Source organism: Talpa occidentalis, unplaced genomic scaffold (assembly GCF_014898055.3).
Source record: "Talpa occidentalis isolate TD23 unplaced genomic scaffold, MPIMG_talOcc4v2.1 talOcc4.3, whole genome shotgun sequence".
Classification (NCBI taxonomy): Eukaryota; Metazoa; Chordata; class Mammalia; order Eulipotyphla; family Talpidae; genus Talpa; species Talpa occidentalis.
The window spans coordinates 70,622,986-70,639,607 of NW_023603184.1; the positions used below are offsets into that span (position 1 = coordinate 70,622,986).

The 16,622-nt window shown below is 35.1% G+C and overlaps 1 protein-coding gene across 24 annotated transcripts in view; it reads right to left on the bottom strand.

The window, feature by feature from the left end:
- The window catches only part of NCKAP5 (NCK associated protein 5), a 1,249,968-nt gene that overhangs the window by 800,108 nt on the left and 433,238 nt on the right, over positions 1 to 16,622 (bottom strand). For 15 of the 24 annotated variants that reach the window (XM_054699647.1, XM_054699644.1, XM_054699645.1 and 12 more), the window contains one exon: positions 522 to 591. The exons of the other annotated variants lie outside the window; for them this stretch is intronic. The gene's annotated coding sequence lies outside the window, so the exon portion shown is untranslated. The remainder of the gene's footprint in view (positions 1 to 521; positions 592 to 16,622) is intronic. 24 annotated transcript variants of the gene reach the window in all.

Sequence of the window (16,622 nt, forward strand, 5' to 3'; positions counted from 1 at the left end):
GACACTGTAAATAATGAATATTAGCAGCCTCCTAAATGTCCAGAAAACAGACTGTGTAAGCTCATGGGTACCCCCCATTTCCCATGTAACACCCACACATGGGCTCCCCCATGGTATAACTCCTATAAAGAATAATTGTAGAGCTGCACATGGAAAAAAAAAAACAAAATAAAACAGGCAGTGAGTTTCCCATCCCTGACAAGATACCTCCACCCTGACTGCACTTCAGAATCATCCGGGAGCTGGCAAGACATACTAATGCTCGAACACTGGACTCTAGGTGTGTCGGCCCCAGTCACCAGATTGTGATAAACGCAGCCAGTTTTTGTCAATTACTGGTAAAGCAGTTCTCAAAGTTTGCTGCCTCTTAAAGTCACCTGGGCAGTTGTCCTCAGAACAAATAATGGGATCACTAGGGAAATAACACTTCAGTATTTTAAGATTCCTGAATGACTACAACATGCAATCAACTGGGCACCAGTATGAGAAGGTGAAGTTCTGCCCCTTTTTGGCTCCCTTACCTTCCTAAAGGGCCGCAGGACAGGCTGAACTCAGCAGTTACTGCAACCAGCAAGTCTTAATCTGTAAACTCTGACCAAAAGAAAAATGGCAGTTAAAATCTGCATCAGCACCTTTCTCCCTACACCCATTCTCCCTGACTCACTAATAATACAGTTTAAACTCATCTTTTGCTTTGTGCAGAAAATAATGTTGACTGAAGGTGGAACTATCAAAACAAGATTCCAATTTAATGTGCAAATGCCTTAGAAACAGAATGAGGGTAAGAATGGCCAATACCAAAGACAAGAGTGACAGGGAGCTGTGACTCAAATGCTCCAAAATCTTCTCCCTTTCTCCCCACTGTTCTATACCGCACCTTCTCTCATTGCAAAGAGCAAACATCAGGAGAGGATAAGAAGAAATTTGTATCTCTGAGATTTGCTTATAGGTACCAAAAATAATGTTTGAAACTGTCAGCTTTATAATGGAATCCTTTCATCCTGATCTGTTAAGTTCACATAAAGGAAAGTAGTTGGTTTTTCTGTACTTTAACAACAGTTCCTTTTGGAAGATATATCAGCTCAATAACTTTCTGCTATTGATACATCCATTTGTGAGGTATATAGGGAAGGATGAGTCTCTGTGAGTGTGTCTGTGGATGAGTGGTGTGTGTGTGTGTGTGTGTGTGTTTACATGTGCACTCTGACTGAACAGAAAACTGTTGACTTCCTTCTGGACGTGAGAATAAAAAATACCAAGTTAAGTGATTCTCAACTACAAAATGTCTATTTAAATCTGATTTGGAAGAAAGCTGAATGCTGAGAATTCCCAAATGTGGTGTCCACTCTTGGCAGATAAACTAGTGGTTGGAAACACTCTCTGAGGAATATGACAACAGCTTTTTTTCTGAAGTGAAGGAAAATTTTGCATGATGATAAAAACTGGCCCTAACAAATAATTCCATGAGTTCATGTTTATTACACTTTGCACCCTAGAAGCTATTCAGTAGCTTATAGTTCCTTATTTAAATGCTAACCAGACCCCTAAAATTACTGCCCCAAACCCCCCCCCTTATATAAATAAGTGCCAACATGAGGCACCAGAGACTGGAAACGGTGGCCTTTGTTTAATATGCACCTTCAATATATTTGGAATAAAAAGTCAATAATAAATTGAACAAAGGTCTTTAGGAATGGAAGACAGGAAAAGCTCTTGAAACCGCTAAAACATCCCAAATTCAGTGATTTCCAGTTTGTATTATAGAAATCTCTTTGTAAACTGAGATCAAATACACATACCATAAAATTCACCCTCACAATTCAGTGTCAACACTTTCTATTACCTAATACTTAATTATTTTCTACAGAAACTAAGGGTAAATCTCTCTCAGTGGGGACATGTTGAGAGCCCTCGTTAGTGTTTATGCCATGTCATCATCATTCTTTGCAGCAACATCCAGATAGTTTTGAGCTCAAATTTCGAAATTGTCACTTACAATGTTTTAACATCTCTTGGACTCTATTTCTTCATCTATAAAATAATAGAAACAACAGCAAACACCTAAGGAAAGTTACTATGAGACAGTGATGCCAGTCTTAAAATACTGGAGTAGATACTCAATAGCTGTTAGATATAATTAGTAGAATTAATGTCATTCATAATTCATTAATAATATGTATTCAATATCTATTTATTTTGTCCTAGATCCTGATTTAGTTCCCAAAGATAGAGGTATGGTAGGGAGAGAAGGAAGGAGACAAAGAAAGAGCAAAGATCTAAATTACAAATCATCAAATCTCAAGGAAGTTTGAAATCTAAGAGGGACTATATATATATATATGCATGTATACTATATATTTTTTATTTTTACTAATATGTACATGTATATTAGTAAAATAAAGCTAGTAAAATAAAGGTGAAAATATGTGAATGAATGAATAAATGAATGATTTGGATCAAAGAATATCCATTTTTGGTTGGGATTATCCTGGAAAACTTGCCTTTATTGTCATTGGAAGCATGGCAGCTGATTTCCAGACACAAAGTATTGCTACATTTTTGCACTGTATGAAGTAAAAGCTAACAGACAGAATGGCAGGGGCTTGGACCAAGATAAGCATTTCAGCTCTGGCTGCTCTTCTCCAACCATCTGTTCTTTTTCTCCCTGCCTTTCTTTGTCAAGATTTTCCCTGCTAGTTAGTTCCCTCCTTTGCCTTGTCTCCATTTACTGATTTAAGAGAGGTTTTCCATATTTTACATGAAATGACTATATGTTGCCCATGAACTGTTACAGAAAAAGTCAGTGTCTACATGAATCAGATAAATAAATAACATTAAAAAATAAAGTGAACATGTAAACCCAGTGGATTGGAATATTAGATAAGTGACTTAGGAAAAGAATTTTCACACTGTGTCATCTGCTAACGCTAATGAGTTAATTAAATTAGAAAAATTCCACTGCCAAAAGCAAAAACATCCAAATATGTGGAATGCTGGGGAATTATAGGCCATACTACTAAATGCATTCTGTTCAAGCTTATTTTTTCCTCTTTCAGAAGGCTATGGAGAATTATACTTAAAAAACCATTCAATTTCAAGAGCATATTTTCCATCTGGGAACGGTTGGGTAGAGTATGCTCTAAACTCTGCAAAGCCTGCTGAGAGTCAGCATGACTTGTTAGGAAACTGTTTATGAAAAGCAATGTTTTGTGAAGATCCAGCAAAAGGTTTAGCTGTGATGTCCTCATACATTGCTGAATTCATTATTTTCCATTAAATGCCTCTGCACACAGTGAGAAGCCAAAATGTTTCAGGAAATGGATATAGTAAAGTAAATAGGAAGCCAGTAATTTTTTTGCTCAGGCTTTAGCTGGTAATTAGATTATCTCAAGCTACCTGGAAGATTTTTCCACTTGAAGAGATTATTTAATCTTCTTTCATAATAACCTCTTCCACAAACCCCAACCCCCAATAATCCTGATGTGAAAAAAAAAATGCTAAAAATCTAGTAAATAAAAATCTAGTAATTTAAGATTAAGGAGTTAAACCTTAAAAACCATTAACATGCTGAACACAATATAAAGAATTCTTAACATACCATAAAATGTAGAATAAAAAATTAAAGATGTCCTAAGAAGTAACCACTTTCAAATAAAAGTATGTGAAAAGCATGAAAAATGTTTATCTATTTTCTTCTATTCAACATTTAATTGAGAGTGCTATTCACTTTTGGAATGGGGGTAAACGAAGATCTCTTTAAAATGAAAACAATTATTGAACACTGAAACTGACAGGTAGGAAGCATTAAGATTAGAATTCATTTATGTGTGTATTTGTATGTATACATACATATACATTTATATGTGCTATATACAGTTGTATGTGATATATGCACCTGTATATGTACACATGGTCATTATTATTTTCTCTTCATCATCATTTCTCCCTGGTTATGAACAATAATAGTCAAAACTTATAGTTTTTCATATGTATGTTTTTAATGTACTGAGCTGTTCCTTATTATTAGTCTTGGAAAACCTGGAATAATAGAAGTTTTGTGATAGTTCAAATTCAGATTGGGACTCACTAATGGATCTCATTAAAATGCATGTTCTGATTTAGGAATGTGTGATAAGGCCTGGGATTCTGTATTTTTGATAAGCAGATGCTTCTGTGAATTTGATAGGAAAGGAACTGAAACTTAAAATATAGAACTTCTCTGTGCAAAAGTAAAATTCTAAGAATTTTCTCATCAAGCTATGTTCTTCTAGTTAGCTGTCAGGATGTTAGTTCTTGACACAGTCTAAGATATTCACTATGTAGTTTAGGTCATGGACATTATTTCCTGTGTTAATTTCTACTCAGGACATTTAGAATCCCAGAACCTGAGATTTAGATAGTTTATTCTGGGACCTTTCACATCTACCTGCCAATACAGTTAATGACTCTCAAAAAACCTAACAAGTGGAGGTGTTTGACTCTTATCAGACAAAAATTCACACTGCTTTTCATAGCAGGCCACTCATATCTGGGGGTCTCCAATGGTTAGGTTGCTTCAATTTGTGTCTTGGATTTTTACCACAGGCCTGTTCCCTGGAGTAACAGAAGTCATCTCTTACTCAGGCAAAACACCTCCAGTTTCTTCAACATTTTTACTCGCAAGAAAGTTTCCATACACTGCCCTCCTTATCACTGTCACTGCAACTTCTGGGAACTTGATGAAAGTCTATGAGCTAATTTCTTTTATTCTGATTTAAAAAAAAATCTTACATCATAATATATACATTTATTCTTTTAGTAAAAATTATAAAAGTGAGTCATAGACACTAAAATGTGAAGTTTTATACTTTCACTCTTTCCCTTTTTACTCCTCTTCCTGGAGGTAATCGCTTAAAAGTTTTTCTATTTGTTTACCTGCAGAAATATAAATATAGGGCCTCCTCGGTGGCACAGCGGTTGAGCCCTGGGCTGGGAAGCTGCCTGCAGCCTCTGCAGCACTGGTTTGATCATCGGCCACCTTCGAGGGTCCCACATGGCGCGCAGACCTCTCCTGCAGCCCGCTGCTCCCCTCAGCAGTGTATTTCGTCAGTCTGACTGCTCTGTTTCCCGCTCTGGCTCTGGTGAATTCTCTCACCCTCCTGCACTTCAGACTGTACCCAGTGTTTGTATAAATAAATAAATAAATCTTTTAAAAAAAGAAATACAAATATATAAATCTTGTCTTTTTCTTTCTGTATAAATGTGATCACCTTCTATTGTTCTGTGACCACTTTATTTTCACCTGATATTTTTAATACTCAAGGGTTTAATTTTTTATAGCTTCATGTTCTTCTCTAGAATAAATGAACAATACATTGTTTATTAAATTATTAGTAGAAATTTAGATAGATGGTGATGTTTTCTGACTCTTTTCAGTGAGGACATGAGCTTCCTACAGGCGCCTTTTATGCCAGTATGAATTTCTCTATTAAACATATACTCTAAAGGTAAAAATTACAGTGTAAAAATTTTTTAATTTTGATAGAAATTGCTGTATGGTCTTGTAAGAGGAGGCCCCATGTCTCCTGTATACAGCAATGCATGCCCAGCCCCCATGCACCCCAGGGCAAGACAACCAAATTAGCACTGGGGCAGGTTTGACACACTGGTGGGGTTTTGGTTTTCAAACTGGTGAGGTTTTATAAACAGACAAAGACCAATCAGGTTTGAACTTGCATGGGCAGCAATTAAGTCCTGGAAATAGGGTCAGTTTTGAAAAGATACTAATTAGAATTAAAAGGCAGATACCCTGAAGGGAATATAAGTAGGGCAGCAGATAGCTTCATTCATAGATCAAGACCTTCATTCATAGAGAATTTCATTCATTGAGACATTCTCTTCATTCATTCATGGAGACTTTTATTACACACTCTTATTTACTGAGATCTTTGCATGTGATCTGTACTTCGAATCACTGCCTCACTGCCTGACTGCTGCTCCTGCTTCTGGCTCTGCATCCATATTGCTGCTGACAGGTACCAATAGACCAACTGAATGTAGTAAAAATGACACCTGTGCCCCATGCTGAAAGAACTGTATACTGGTAAAACTGGTACCTGATCTTCTGGCACTGCTTCTGAAAAAGCTGTCTGCCAGTGGCCTATGCCCAGCATCTCTTAACAAGCTGTAACACTGGTAACCTGATCCTCAACATTGCCACTTGCTGACCAGTGCTGGCCATCACTGCTGACCTATGACTGGCACTGCTGACCTGTATCCATCCATCTCTAAAAGCTGTCCATCAATTCTGATGCTCCAGCATTTCCACCACACCACCGTTACTGCCTCCACCACATACAGCACTACCTCCTGGTTTGTTGCTTCTGGTGCTGTGCAGCCCAGCCTTCAGATTACTGTGGTGCTACCTCCAGTTTCCACTAGGGGCTGGGTCCTGTTTCACCACTTATTGGTGTGTCACCATCTCTAAGCTCTAGTTGAAGGAATAACGTCATCTTGTAAAATCAACTTTTGGTTTGAACTACTGGACACTGTGGACACTATCTGGGTTAGGACAGCTGGACATCTGAGGGCTTAAAAACTCAATTTTTCCAATTTCCTCCTTGTTAATAAACCCAGTGCTCTGAGTTTGAGTCATGTATTACAGTTGCCAGCACATCCCCCACCCCAGGTTTTGCATGGTTTCAATCTTAGAAATTTTTTTAAGAATGCATATTGACACTAACAGTGTATGAAACCACTTACTTTATAGAGAGTCTTCATGGCTGAATACAATCAGTTTTAAAACTTTTCCAAATTGGTCAGAAGAAGGTAAACAAATCTCATTGTTTTAATTTGCATTTTACCATTACTAAAGAATTGGGCATCTTTATGTTTGTTGGTCATTTGAATTATTTTTCTGTGCATTACCTACTGAAATTACTTGCCCTCCTATTCCTTTTTTTATTGTCATGTAGAAAATACTAATACACTTTGGATATTAATCCCTTATTAATGGGAGTTGCAAATATGTTCTCCCATCTATATCGTGGTTCTTCACTTTATTCATCATTATCCAGAATGTTATAACTTATTTGTAGCCAAATGCACCAAAATATTTATTTATACTTTCTAAATTAAAAGGACATATAACATTATGTTCTCTTAATGCTAATATGGTACCATGTGAAAATACTTGTGTCCATATTATAATGCATAGGTTTAAATTTTTTTTTAAAGATTTATTTTTATTTGTTTATTTATTTATACAAGCACTGGGTACAGTCAGAACCGCGGGAGGGTGAGAGAATTCACCAGAGCCAGAGCGGGGAGCAGAGCAAGCAGAAGGACCGAAGTACACTGCTGAGGGGAGCAGCGGGCGGCAGGAGAGGTCTGCGCGCCATGTGGGACCCTCCTCCGGTGGCCGGGGAGCAGCCGGGGATCGAACCGGTGCTGCAGAGGTTTAAATTTTTTATTTATGCATACAAGAGCTGGGGATATAGGCCAGAGGTTGGAGGGCTGAGAGGATTCACCAGAGACAGAGTGAGGAGCAACAGGTAGGCCTACTGAAATATATTGCTGAGGAGAACAGCAGGCAAGACAGGAGAGGTCTGCTGTGTCATGTGGGTTAGCTCCCTGGCTGGGGATTGATCTTGAGCTGCAGTGGCTACAGACAGCTTCACAGTGCTGAGACTTAATCCCTTGCACCACCAGAGGCCCATTAACTTTTATTTATTTAAAGAATATTCATTAGTTCTGTGATTGAAGTTTTCCTCAGTGATTGACATGCCCTTTAATTATTACAGAGTTCAACATACACACAGGTCTACATATATATATATACACACACACACACACACACATATTGATCCATTTGCTTATCTTTGCACTAATAACACACTGTTTTAATTACAAAATTTTAGTGAATTTTGGTGTGTTATAGGTCAAGTTCCCTTTGATCTGTTTGTAATTCTTCTTGACTATTTATCCTTATGTTTTTGATTTTAGTGCAACTTTAGTATCAGCTCATTATGTTCTAAAATGTGCCCATACAGATTTTTATTGAATTGAATTTAACTTTATAGAGAGAATTTGCAACAATATATTTTTGAGTCTTTCTGTTCAGTGATGTGAAATGTGTGGTAGTTTAATGACCAAAAATTCCTTCATCCCAGGATGCCCTTGATCCTTATTGAAATATGTCTTTGATGCTTTTATATTGTAGAGGTGGAGTCCATTTCTCCATTTCTTAAGTGTGAAGGTTGTATGACTTTTTGGACTAATGGAATAAGGCAAAAATAACACTAACTTCTGGTGCTACATCTTAATAGAACTTCAAACGTCTCTTTTCTCTTGGAACCACAAGACCACCATGCTGTGAAGAAGCCTAGTCCAGCTCTCTAGAGGAGGAGTTGGGGTGTCTGAGTCACAGCCCCTAGTCAACTGTGTTAGGCCCCTGTGGACTCTCCAGCTCTAGCCAAACCTTCAAGCAACTATAAAACATATGCATGATCTCAGGTGAGACTAACAGAAACACAAAGAATGTCAGTCTAAGGAATCATGGCAAACAAATGAATCATAGTTCTTTAAAGTAACTAACTCATAGAGTAGTTTGACATGCAGCAATATATAAATAGAATGTTATTTCTCTTAATGCATGTCATTGCTCATGTCCTTTAGTAATGTGTTATAACTTTTATTAATATTCCTTGGGCATATCTTATTTATGCTAGGTATTTATTATGTTTGTGTTGTCACTGTTGCTCTTAAGATTTTTTTTTTCTCATGGGCTTCCCCGGTAGCACAGCGGTTGAACGCTGGGTTGCGAAGCTGCCCGCAGCTTCTGCAGTGCAAGTTCGATCCCTGGCTGCTCCCCAGCCATCAGAGGAGGGTCCCACATGGCGCGCAGACCTCTCCTGCTGCCTGCTGCGCCCCTCAGCAGTGTACTTCGGTCCTTCTGCCTGCTCTGCTCCCCGCTCTGGTTCTGATGAATTCTCTCACCCTCCAGCGCATCTGACTGTGCCCAATGCTTGTATAAATAAATAAATAAATCTTTAAAAAAAAAAAAACCTTAGGCATCATCTTTTAAAAAAAAAGATTTTTTTTTTTCTCTTACATTTTCTAAATGGTTACAAGAGGATAGAAAAAACTACTGATTGGTAAACTTTAGACTTCTCTTTAACCATTTTCCTAAGCATGCTTGTTAGTTCTAAATATCCTTGTTTGGTTCTGTTGGATTTTCTAGATAGAAAAACGCAACAGTTTTGCTCTTCCTTTCTTATACTTACAACTTTCATATCTTTCTTTGGTTATATTGTATTGGCTAGGTGTACAAGTTAATAGTGGAAAGTTGTGTTTTTATTGCAGTGAAAGTGAAATTAGTTGTCTTTTTTCCACCAGTTCATAAGAGATTGTCTGGTTTCTTTACAGCTACCAGTTACCAGATTGAGAAAATTCTATATATGTCTGGATCCCTACGGTGCTTTAAATGTTTTACTTTTAATTAAAAACAAACATACCAAAGAAAACATAAAGTAATAAACATTCACATGCCCACCACTAAAGATGATTTTTGTCATATTTACTTTAATTAATATTTTCTTTAAAAAAAAGAAATAAACCATTATAATTATAGACTCATTAGTCACTATCCTGTAATGGTGAAGCATCCTTGCTGTACACAAGTTATACTTTTACTATGTATGTGTGCATCAAGAATGATATAAAAATGATATAGTAATTTAACATGTGTTTTAAGGTTACATATATGATATCATGAGTTCTATATTTAGTTATAACTTTTTCACACTTAACATTAGAGCATCAGGATTTATCTATGTTGATAAAAGGAGTGGATGTTCATTTTAAATATTTTAAGAATCCCATTAAATGGATTTAAAATAGTTTATCTGCCCAATTCTCCAAAACAGATAAAATTTAAGTTTTTCTCAGTGTTTTGCCATTCACATTACAAATAATGCTGCTATGAAATTTTTGCCATGCATCCTTCTAAACAAGGGCAGAAAAGGTCCCCTCATATAGAGAATACACTGAGTCATATGTTATGCACATATTTAAATTATCAGGAAATGTCAATCACACTCCCAAAATAGTTATACCATAGTAAATTATATTTATGTCAGCAATAGTAACATATATTTTTCTTGACTTTTCTACCATATGATACAATGATCCCATACATAAATATATATTTGAATGACTCTCTTGCAGCCTTATTCATAATAATCAAGATATAGAAATCACCTAGGTATCCATTGACAGAAGAATGGATAAAGGCAATATGATATACACAGATACGTACAACACACACATGCACATGCACACACACACACAAAACAGATTATATAGTCATAAAAAAGAAATAAATACTCCAATCTGTGACATTAATATAATTTGAACTCAAGTGAAATAAAGGAAAAAATAAATACTGTATGAGCCCATTTAATTGTGGAATTTAAGAAAGGTGAACCCAACCAAAATAAACCCTAGGTATCTGAAAGATGTCCTGTAAGATTAAGGTTACCAGAGGTCTGGGAGCAAAGTAGGGAGGGGACCCAAAAGACTACGGTAGAGGCAATTTTTGCTGAAGAGTTGTGAACCTATACCCTAATATACATATATATATATATATATATTAATGCAATGTTCCCTCAATAAAAAAAATAAAACAATCAAAGAAAAAATTCAATTCAGAGAAATAGAGAGGAACTCAGTTGTTGCCAAGGGCTGGGGGTTGAAGCTATGGAGAGCTTTTGATTTACAGTTAAAAACTTCCAGTTACAAGATAAGTAAATTTTGGGAATCTAATGTAAACTATAATAACTACAGTTAATATTAATGTATTCCATACCTCAAAGTTACTGGAGAGTAGATGCTAAATCTCTTCATACACACACACACACACACACACACACACACACACAATGATAAGCATGTGCAGTGAGAGAAGTTTTAACTAAACTTATTATGGTTACCATTTATCAAATAATCATTCCTTCACCTTAATTGTACACAATGCTGATGCCTATGATACCTGAATAAAAGTAAACAGTAAAAGAACTGCTTGATTGGGTTAGGTGGCTTCCTATGTAGTTGTAAGCTCTACTCTGACTTGATTATTATCTTCCTTACACATTCATGTGGACTTTTGTATAAGGAGTCACATCTAACTGGAAAATCTTAGGCTAGGCTTTAATCATTCTGAGTCTTGATTCTCCATATATTTCAGCGTTGTTTTGCTTTGCATACCCCCATCAGAACTCTATATTTTTTCTATTTATTATTGTTTTTTTATTTCCCTTAAATGTCCTCACTAAGAACTTCCCTTCATAAAATTTTAATACCATAGATATACTGCACATCTACTTATGTACTTTGGCCACTACGTACAGGGGCACAAACCATTGTGATTTCTAAGGTTTTTTTTGTCCCAATAGCCAAATTTTGCCCCATTAAGAATGTTTCTATCTAAAGGTTCAAAATATTTCAAGGTTTCTCAACTTCTCTTTTTGGGAAATTCAATTTGGTTCTCTTAAATAATCAGCAAGACTTATGATAGACTCTTCTGACTAAAAGAAGGTGGCAATAGTGACAGAGTTCTGAATTATTTCATTAGTTGCACATTCATTTGATGAAATGTCTTATGGAGAAAGTAGAGTAAAAAGATGATTGGGCAAGTCAGCAGCCACAGACACACAGGGCTAATAAGTTAAAAGGACATATAAATGAAGGTAGTTGACCCAGAGGAATTTTGTCTACCCAGAAAGCACACATGGATGCAAAAAGGCATCTGGAACTCAACTGCAGGCAAAACTCCCATGTAAGAACGAATGTCCATTTATCGAGAGAAGTCAGAAACTCAGATATTTTTGTAAAATATTTTGATTTTTAAAGACTGCTTGATTTTTAATCTATTTCCAAAACCAAATAAAATTCATCCTGAGATGTACATAGCTTATAAGTCATAGATTTGCAAATGTTGGCTACATGAGTTCTCACAAATCAACTTCCTCCACTAAAACTGGATTATCATTTATAAAATTTTGAGTTAGTGTAAAATCCCAAGAAGTCTTACTATGTTTAAGCATTTATGAAGTATTTACAGTCTTAAATGCTAACAAAAAACTAAAAGCAACAGTTGGAAAGGGAAAGCATTTTAATTTCCCATCACCTGCCTATGCAAATGGAAGAAATTCAGTTTTCTTTTCAAAAATAATTTATTCTCCTTTTGTGTAAAGTTAAAATGTGAAAGCAATTATCATAAGTTATAGAATAAGTTCTGAAAGCATAAAGAAATTATTCTCCTTATTTTAAAATTAAAATATTACCTGGGTTACTGAATAATTTTCAGATATTCATGAATGCCATTACAGCACAGAGATTAAAGTCGCTTCTTAAAATACAACCTAACATATCTCCTTAATTTAATAGATTCTTCAAGGTATGTGAATGCATACACATTGCTTTTTTCTTTATGTTTTTTCTTCCTTCTTTGTTTTAGTATGTCTGTCTCATCTACACAAAAAGTAATAGAGATCATGGGTCACAGTAATCAAATCGTTTCTATGGGGGTTAGCAAATCTTGACACATTTTGAAAATTCAAACACAGGATTTTTATAACCTGTAATGTTACTATAAGACAAATTACTTATGTCTTTAATCACTAGTTTCATCATCTCATATACATAAGAGTTAAAGTAAGTTATCCAAAAAAATGTTGATCTATAAAATGAAAAGGTATTAAAACATTTGGCCTTAAATGCATTATATCTCTTATACCTTCTGTTGAAATATAATGCATATTCCATAATATTGACCAATTTAAAGTATACAGCTCATTGGTTCTCACTGAATTCACAGACTTGTGCAACCAGCAATACAAACCAATTTTAGGGTACTTTCAACAATCCAAACAGGAAGCCCATGCAGAGTGATAATCTTTGCCCATGCCTTGTCTCCTATGCAACCACAAACAATCCCTAATCTATTCTGCTGCCAAGAATTTGTTTATTCTGAAAATTTTACATAAATTGAACTATGACAACTGGTCTCTGGACTGACATCTTTCACTTAGCATAGTATTTTCAAGAATCATCTAAGCTAGTCTTAGAAAGGATTCCATCCCTTTCTAAGGTTGAATAATATTCCATTATATGGTTTACCATGTTTTATTTATCCATTTATCAGCTTCTGGACATTTCGGTGTTTTCCACAGTTTTGCTATGAACATTCATGTACTTGTTTTTGTATGGATATACGCTATAATTCCTCTTGGGTATATAGCTACAAGTGGAATTACTGGCTCAAATGGAACTCTAAGTTTAGCATTTGAGAAAATGTTAAACTGCCTTCCAAAGCAATTATACCATTTACATTCTCACCAGCAATGCACTAGATTTCCAATTTCTCCTCACCTTTGCCAGAATCTGTTAATGTCTACTTTTGTTTTTACTATACTCTAGAGGGTGTACAGTGGTATCTCACTGTCATTTGATTGCTATTTCCTTAGTAACTAATAATATTGAACATCATTTCAGATGTTTACTTATCATGTGTACACTTCCTTTGGAGAAACATGTTCACTTTGCCTAATTTTTTAATTGGCTGATTTATCTTATTATTGTTGAGCTTAAATTTTTCTTTATTCTGGGTACAAGTCCCTTGCTACATACACTGTTTGCAAAAACTTTCTACCATTCGCAATAGGGTCCTTGGTGCATAAATATTTTTAATTTTATTGAAGTCCAAGTTATTTTTTTCTTTTGTTGTTAATGCTTTTGGTATCATATTGCCCCACTCCAAATAATGAAGATTTACTTCTTTTATGAGAGTTTTATAATTCTAGTTCTTACATTCAGGGCTATGATTCATTTTGACTTTGTATGGTATGAGAAGTCCAAATTTATTCTCTGACACATGAATATTCAGTTTCCCAGGAACGTTTCTTGAAGAGACTATTTTTACTCCATAGGAGTGTCTTGGCACCCTTATCAAGATTGAATTGACCATAGTATGAGGGATTATTTCTGCATTCTCTGATTATATTCAGTTAACAGTGAGTTCTAGCCTTATGTCAGTGCACACTATCTTGATTGCTATAGCTTTGTAGTAGGTTTTAAAATTGGAAGTCTGAGCTTTCCAACTTCAGTCTATGTTTTCAAAATGGTTTCAACTATTTTTTGTATTAAAAAAAACCTAAGTTACTACATGAATTTTAGCATCAAGCTATGAATTTCTACAAAAAAATTCCAGCTAGGATTTTTGATTGCAATTGCACTGTCTGAGGCAATCACTTTAGGGAATATTCTTCTGACCTATTAAAATAGGATGTCTTTATATTTAGATCTTTTAACATTTTTTTTCAATGATGCTTTATGGTTTTTGGTATGCAAGTCTTACACTTCATTTGCTAAGTTTATTCCTAGGTGTCATTTTCTTTCAGTTGCAATTATAAGCAGAATTGTTTGTTTAGTTACAGTTTTACATTGTTCATTGCACTGCATCTCTTTTAAATTTCAAGATAAAAAGCTAGATCATCCTTCATTCATTCTGACATTTTTGTGTGTTTTGTTTTAAATGAAACACTAATTTTTATTTTAGTTCTAAATAATGTAATTTTATATTGCTTTATTTTAAATCTGTTTTTATTGGCATGAAAAGACATGGAAAAGTTGTATACAGTATGTTTAAACTGCAATTAAGTTGAATGCCTAAAACAGTCAATTAAATCACTTAGAATAAATTGCAATAGACTCCCATCATCTTTTATCAGCACTCATCAAACACTTACCGAATGTACAACGCTGACATTAAACAAGTGCCCAGCATTTACTGAAAATGCATCCACCCCAGTCTAAAGAAGCAAGCTGCATTTAACTACCATGACCTCAGAAAAGTTAAGAGCTAAAACATAAATAAATATCCTGATCACTTCCAGCTTATTCTTTGATCAAATATTTGTTTCTTTTTCATTAAAAGAAGCATTTCCCTTGACAGCCAAAAGGAAAAAAAAAAGGGGGGGACTGTGAGGCTGAGTTTCAATTTTGCTTTTGGACGACTCCATTCACATCTTTCCAAAGTGTACTGTTGCCTTTTAAAATTATGCTAATGTTGTTGAAGGTATAACATGTAATTATATATCTTGGAAGGGAAATAACATAAATCTAGCTACTATGTCTTTTTCTGGCAAATGTAACATGTACTCAAATAGAAAGAGTCATGTTAGGTCAGCAACCCTTAAAAACTTTGAGGATCAGAGAAAGTTAAAAATCTAACAATCTGAAAAACTACATTTAGCACATAACATTTCTTTGCACAATTTTACAGAACATGGTTATTCTGCAGCCTTGTGATGGACAGAAGTACATCAAAGCAGAACTCCCCAGTAAACAATGGTTGAGAATAATATATAACTGTCAAAAGTAAATTCTCTGAAAATAAAACCAAGATAAACAGAACTAAGTCAGAGAAGGAAGAGGGTTCTCAAGTCCTGGACTTACTGAGTTTCATTTCCATAAAAATGGAAAGAGATTGTCACCAAATATGTATACCATATTAAAAGTTTTCCATAAATGTTTGAAGACAAAAGGCAGAAAGCTTTCTTCATAAAACCATAGTGAGAAAAAGTGTCTCTTAGTCTTGAAAGAAGGATGGTAAAAATTAATTGCTCCCTGAGGCTATGGATTTTACAGGATGCGGACCTGAATAGAACACAGTGCTCAAGAGAGGAGTTGGACCAACTCATTTGCTTGCTTCATCCAAAATGTGTCAGGTTTTATATTATAGGTAAGAAGCATCAAGTCATCCACATAAAACTTGATTCTGCACTGGGTGTCTGGTAGACTTGCTGGAGGCATCCATAGTCCTCTAGATGGACAAGCACAAACAGAGAGATGGGGGTAAAGTCCCCACTCAAAATGAAATAGGAAACTAAAGAATATGGAAATACTAAGAAGAGAATCAAAGTAAAAAAAATAAGATTTTTACTTTAATCAAAGTAAAAAAAATACGATTTCACTGACAAATAAAAAAGCAAACAGATTTATATTATAAAGTAGACATGTATCAACAAGTTCATGAAAAGGTGCCCAACATCATTAATCATCAGGGAAATGCAAATCAAAACCACTATGAGGTATAAACCCACACATTTTAGAAATACTATTATAAAAATAAAAAAACAGATGATAACAAGATTTGACAAGAATGTGGAGAAAAGGGAACCCTTGAGTACTATTGGTGGGAATATAAATTGGTATAGCTGTTAAAGAAAACAAATATGGAAGTTCCTCAGAAACTTAAAATAGAACTGCCATATGATCCAGCAATTCACTTCTGGGTGTCTATGCAAAGGAAATGAAATCACTATCTTGAAGAGACATCTGTATTCCCATGTTCATTACAGCATTATTCTTAATAGACAAGATAGGGAAACAACCTATATGGTCAGTGATGGATGAATTTACAAAGAATTGATAATGAAACACACACATGCATAAAAGAATATTATGAAGCCTTAAAAATGAAGGAAATTCTGTTATTTGTGAGAACCTGGGTGAACCTGGAGGGTATTTTGCTAACTAAAATAAGCCAGACTCAGAAAGTCAAACCCATAAAAACTGGCAGT